The sequence below is a fragment of the Octodon degus genome, unplaced genomic scaffold (assembly GCF_000260255.1).
Source record: "Octodon degus isolate 3935 unplaced genomic scaffold, OctDeg1.0 scaffold00143, whole genome shotgun sequence".
NCBI classification, from domain to species: Eukaryota; Metazoa; Chordata; class Mammalia; order Rodentia; family Octodontidae; genus Octodon; species Octodon degus.
The window spans coordinates 5,280,989-5,288,046 of record NW_004524719.1 but is presented as its reverse complement, the minus strand read 5'-3'; positions in this window follow the sequence as shown (position 1 = coordinate 5,288,046).

Sequence of the window (7,058 nt, the reverse complement as noted above, 5' to 3'; positions counted from 1 at the left end):
TTGTCTTCCACATCACCAGTGGCTTCCAGCATCGTCTCTATCCTTTTATTCAGTGAAAATTACTTTAACAAATAAAACCCTACAGAGGCACATTTCCAAGGAATATGTCTTCTCATTTTGTAGAACGATAATTGCAAAAATGGATAATATTTTAATGAAGTCAATGCTTTATCAATTGTGCCTGAATATAATAGATTTTGACTCTTCTGACAATTTCTTTTGGTCTGTAATCATGTTGCTTTCTATATATTTGTTTTTGACCTTTTCCTTTCAATTATTAAAAGTCATTTGACTTTTAGTTATATCTAAAATAATAAGTACCATGACTAACTCAAATAAGGTTATGTCAGGAGCAGGGAAAAAGCTCGGGGGTTAAAGCACCTGCTTGGAAAGTGCAAGGATCTGAGTTCGATCCCTCGTACTGCGTGCTGTGCCTGCCCCAGAACGCCAGGCATGCTGTGCAGTCACAGAAACCAGGCATGGTGGTTCACACCTGTAATGCCAGCGCTGTGAAGGCTGAGACAGGAGGATCGCTATGAGTTGAGCTACATAGCGAGACCCTGTACCAAAAAACAAAACAACAAACAAAAAAAGTAGTGTGCATTTCTTGATCGTAGAATTCATTAAGCCCAGAAAGTCCCTCTCTGAATGTGTGTGTTTGCTGTGGATTTCAGGAACGTGCCATGGAGCATTCAGACCAGAAGACTTTGCACTCATGTCCGTGAATGCAGCATCGGAGAGCAGTCCATCACCACTTTAATGTCTAGATAGGGCACTTCACAGAAATGTCTGTATTCTGTTAAAATTCTGTATTACATGTAGGTACTAGAATAGCCTTCTTTCCCTGCCTCTTTTGTTGTTATTTGATTTCCAGTATGAGGGAAAAAATCAGGATCTTTTTATTTGGCTGAATCTCTATTTATTTTATTATTTTTTGAATTTTATTTTGAGACAGGGTCTTGCAACATTGCTAAACTGCCGGGGTTGGGTTGGAACTTGCAGTCCTCCTGCTCCGGCCTCCCAGAGTGCTAGAATTATGGACATGTACCCCCACACCCAGGCCTCTCATTCTTATTTGAACAGTTCAGGAATCCATTTATCTTCAGATTAATCGAATTATTTGTAAGAATGGTCAATATAATCCTTTTATTATGACAGCAATATCCCTGTAATTTGTGTCAAGGGAAAAGGAGAATGGTGTTTAACACACTGAGGTCAGACAGGGAGAAAATAAAGGAGAGAAGCACTGCAAGAGACTTACGCATTGTTGCTGGCCACCACCCCAAACTTGCATCACTGCCAGCTCTGCTCTTCATCTGGGGATGGAGCCGAGCCCCTGCACGTAAAGTCAAGCTGCAGAGACGCCCCTGCTGGAGCTGAGGGTGCTAGTCACTATGACTTCATTTCTTACCCGGGGTTTCCTACTGACCCTGCAAACACTTAGATTTGTCAGCAGGCTTCCATGCTTGCATGTTTGGAGAAAAGGAACACACTTCACAACTCGTAACACTTCCCCACGTAACACTTCATTCTACTTGGAAAGAACTGATACTGGCAATCTTTGTATTTATAAACAGGAATAAATTCACAGGCTGTTGCACTGAAGTCAGTTTGATAGCTACGCGTTCCAGCCAGGAAGCCCAGCCCGCTCAGCACTCACAGCTCAGCTAACCTCTACACACCCTCCGCCAGCAGCCTCTCATTCTACAGTCGATTTCTTCCAGAGGTAACGATTCATTTTGTACACGTAGACCTCTGCAGAACACCCAAGTGGGTAATCTCACTGGCTACTTAAGAAAGACAGAGTTGAGCCAATGGAGAAAATCAGCTTACATCAATCTATCCCAGAAGCCAGCTCTCGCATTTAAGATATACATGGAGCAGAAATGTCACTTTATTTGCGTTAGTGCTGCTTCATTTAGGTGTGCAGTCAGCGCCTGCTTTGCCTTTTAAAATAAGATGCATTACCTTTTACAATAAGAAACACATGTGGAGACAATGTCATCTACACTGTAAATATGCACTCAAACATAGTCTTGTATTTGCACTCACATTCATTTCTTAATTTATTTATTTAATAAATTTATTTGTTCTGTCAAGGAGTGAAAAATTGACAGTCAAAGTATCGTGTGACTAACGTGTACAAAGACCACATTACAATCCTGACTGGCATATTTGTTTTTGAAGTATCTATGTTGTATTGTTTTCTTGAGAACAATTCTGATCAGATGCATCAAATAATTGGCTTGTACCAAGCAAAATTCTCTTAGTGTTAAATTGATATAACTTTTAATCTTTAACTACTGGAGTTAGTTTCAATTGATAAATACTTAGGAAACACAGCATAAGCTCATTTTAGTAATCAGAGTCTATTATTTCCTTTACTAATAAGCTTTGAATTTTCAGAAGTAGAATTGATTTGCTTATTTGCAGGATGTGTGAATTTCGATGCATAAAAACAAGCAGGGGACAAATCACCGCCGAGCAGCTGAGCAGCAAGGACACAATGTACTTCGTGTTGATACAGTTAGTCACTTTGCTTCGCCTGTGGCACCTGGATCTTCATCTGCTTTATTCCATTTTTATTTTAGTGAACAAACTCTAACTATGAGTACATTTGCAGTGCTGCTTGCCACAGAGTTGTAGAATTTTAAAGTTGGAAGAAACCTTAGAGATTAACTCAGTTAGCACATTAGAAATTTCTAGCTGAGATTTTGGCAGACATAAAGTAAAAGAGCTACAGAAGAAAAAAAAAATATGTAAGCCACAAAGATTTGTATCATTCCCCAGAATGTGCTAGAACAGAACTTTTACTCCTAAAATACAGGCACCCAGGAAGAAATTCGTATGCTCCCAAGGCACCCTGCCCCTGTACCATTCCTGAGGTGTGAGCAGTCGCTCCTAACACAATCGCCTCCTTTACGTTACAGCTATTGCACAGCGCTGCCACGGCCCTTCTGCACACCATCCACTGAAACTCACTGCGGGCACCTCCGGTGGCCTCATAAATTTACAGCTAGCTCTACGTTGGCGCAGAGGTGCTTTCCTCAGTCGAAATGGTAGCTACAGCTGTGTTTAAATGGAGACTCAAAAAGTGGCGGAGCGGGTATTCAGTTTAGATAGGCATTTGCAGAAAAATCACTTGGAATAATATGTTTTAAAAATGGTTTAGTCTCTAGAATGCTATCAATCAAGGTCTTGCAGCTGTACCACACGGTGCGAAATAGAAACTAGGATTTGGTGGTTACCCTCAGAAGAGCTAATGGGGTAGGTCAGATCAGCAGCTTGTTGAGGGACTGAAAGTGAGTAATTGCCTTTTTTAATTTTATTATTATTATTATTATTATTATTATTATTCTGTATTTTAGGGAAGGGTCCACAGGGTGTTCAGGTTCTCACTACTAGATCGGACTTGTAGTGATCCACCTATTTTCAGCCTCCCAAGAGCTGGGATTACAGGCATGCACCACCACATGCAATCTCAATTGCCATCTTGGCATGCCCCAGGGGTGGGGCTGGCACCACAGGTCCAGGGATCCAACCCGCAGCCCCTGCAGGTGCTTGGGCAAGCAGAAGCCAGTTTTTTTTTTTTTAAACCAATGAATTCTATAGCCATTTTTCAAAAGCATAGGATTTCCTCCAAATTAAAATTTGAATTATGTGATTTTTTTGTGTGAGTTACTGTCAGTGGAGCATATAGTGCTCCAATATGTTGTTTATACATGCAGGTCTGATTTAGTTCACTTATGAGTATGGTCTCTAGTATCCAATTACCTACAAAAGCCTCAAGTTTATCTTTTTATTAGTTTTTTTCATTTTCATTCTTTTGATACAGGGTCTCACTATACATTTCAGACTCATAGTGATCCTCTTGTCTCAGCCTACCGAGTTCTGCGATTACAGGTATGCACCACCATGCCTGGTTTCAGGGCCAGCGCTGCTTGCCCTGGAACCTGGGGCTGGCACGGCCTGTGGTTCCAAGGATGGAACTCAGGACCTTGCATTTGCCAGTTAGGCACTTAGACTGCTGAGCTATCTCCCCAGCCCAAGTTTATCAATTTTATAACTGAATAATATTCCATTGTGTACAAGTACTGCATCATTTTTTTATCCATTTCTCAGATGATGGGCATTGGGATTGTTTCAAAGATTTAGCTATGACCTATTTTGCTGCTATTAACATGGGTGCACATATATTGTTGTGTTATGATGTTTTCAGTTCTTCTGAAAAAATGCCCAGGAGGGGGATAGCTGGTTCAATGGGACCGCTAATCCAAGTTTAGCAGCTAAAAGACTAAATAAAATTTGAAAAGTACAATAGATATTGTGAAAAGGAGGAAAGCTATTCAAACGGAAGGATCAACTGAGATGAGGAGAAGGGGAAAAGAAAGAAGAAAGAAGAGAAGGGGAAAAGATTATATTTATGTATGTGTACAGGATATCTTAGATAATCATATGACTGATTTCTGCTTGTCTATTGAAAAGAGTAGTTAATGCTTAAATATTTTCTTCTTTTTAATTTGTTACAACTTTTTGTAGAAAGTGTCATGATATTTTCATTTATATTTTTATGTTTTTAGTACAGGGTCTACAGAGTCTTACTACACAGATTGCATTTGTAGTGATCCTCCTATTTTCAGCCTTCCAAGTGCTGGGATTACAGGTGCGCACCACCACACCCTCTGTCACCTTCTCACCACACCCTCTAGGGAGGGGGACATCACTGCATGCCAGGGTTTGAATCTCAGCTCCTGGCCTGCCAAAGCAGGATCAGTATTCTGCTGAGCTATCTGGCCAGCTCTCTTATAACTTTTTTTAATCAATTGTACATGTTTATATCTGGTAATCTAAACAAATACTTTGAAGACAGCACTATGCAATATGACAACCATTGCTGAATTCATATTATCTTATTTAGTGACATCCTGTATCATCTGTAATTTTTTACTATTTTTATTCTCTTTAAAAAATAGTGCCCTAAATATTTAAAAGCAAAAGTTCCACATTGTTCATGAGAAAAAAACACATTAATTTTTATAATGATAAGCCCATAGGTCAGTAAGTTGTATAACTTTGATGACTCAAAGTACATGAACTCATGAAGCCATTTAGAGCACTTAGAATTGCACACAGACTGGTATCCATTCACATTATTATGCTACAAGAAATCTCACGCCCCAGTCAAACTTTTGATTGGAGATATCAATTTAAAAAAGACTTTCTGACTACGTTCTGATCGCTCTATGTTAATGATTAACATCTTCTGATGCATTGCGTTTTTTCTCAGATTACGCATTCATAGAGGTCCCCTCATCATAATCCAGGATGACTTGAAGCATTTCCTTTCATGCTTTCTTAGTTCTAGATGTTATAACAAATTAATCTTGGCATAATAAATAGCAAAAGTTTCTCACAGGTCCAGCAGCTGTTAAGTTTGGGGACGTTGCTGAGGTGGTCAAATCTGGCTGATGGTTCTCTGTCATTTCACAGACTTTTGACTTCTCTCTGTATCCTGTAATGATACAGGAAATCAGGCCAGGCAGACCACTGAAGAATTAGCATTATTATTTTTTTCCATTTGAGTATTTGGTGCAGGCTCTCACTGAGCAGACTTGTAATGATTCCAGGAGTGTAACACCATGCCCCAGCTTTGTAGCCAGCTCAGCGTGCCCCAGGGGTGGGGCTGGGACCAGTGTGGCCTGCTGGACAGGAGCTTGAGCCCTGCTGGACCAGGGATCAAGCCCTGGTCACTAAGTGCTTAGTCCACTGAGCTATCTCGCTGGCCCCACTTAAGGATTCTTAAAGGACTTAAATCTATTTAGCCTGAAGTTGTTGTTTTGTCTTTTGCAGAAGGGAAGAGGACAAAAGATGGAGGAAGATGGAGTTGCAGAGAGGGGAAAGGAATGAAAAGAGAACTGTACATGTGTGAAGTCGCCATGTATGAAAAAATGTAATCACTATGCACTGGAAACATGAGGTATTGATGAAATAAAAAATTAATAAAAATAAAAATGAGTAAAATAAGGTCTATAATTCATAAGTGTAGTCATCTCCCACAGACCTCATCTTCAAATTCAGTTGTACTGGGGATGATATTTGAAGAATTTTTGAAAAGCACAGTCAGTCCGTGGCACCTGGAAAACTTAAAAACCTCAACCTTTATGTGGATTAATTCTAGACTCTTTGAATACTTTTTAGTAACGAGCAGTAGAATCTGTTGGCTGGTATGACTAAATGAGTTGCCAAGTAGTGACCTAAACTATACAGTCTTCACTACTTATTTAGGGAAGTGGGAACAGACAATGAACATTTGCAGTTAGTTCTAGCCAAGAGCCTTGAGACAATTTTAATTAATAAGAATAGAAATTGTACAGAGAAATAGGACAGAATATTCAACATCCAATGATGATATGTCCAATTCAACTTCTAGTTTACCACCACACATCCTTAAGAGAACAATATGTTAAAAAGTTAAATAAACCTGTTCCCCTTCTTTCTTTTGTCGTTTTCCTCACCCCAGGTTTTCGTTGCCACTGAACAGATTCTTCCCCTTTTGCAGTATCTATTGTACCTTCCAGATCCACCTTACTCTTTCAGCTTCTCACACGAGAAAGACAATACAGTGTTCATACACGTGAGTCCTTTTTATTTAACTTATCAAAAGAGTATCTAATTACAACCATTCACCTATAAAAACCTCAAACTTATCTTTTCTTTAATACTTGAGTAATATACCATTGTGCTTGAATAATTGTACTGTTGATTTCCACTGTTCTTTTGAAAGGAGAAGTTAATGCTTAAAAAAAATTCTTCTTTTTTATTTATTTATTTATTTTCTTGTATTTTAAGGAAAGGTGTACAGGATGCTCAGGATCTCACTACTAGATCAGAATCATAATGATCCACCTGTTTACAGCCACCTAAGAGCTGGGATTAAGGTGCGCTACCATGCCCAGTCTCAATTGCCTTGTCAGCGCACCCCAGGGACAGGGCCTGCAGGGTAGGCCTGGGGACTGAACCCCCAGGACCTGTTACTGTTTGCAAGCACTTTAATCCAC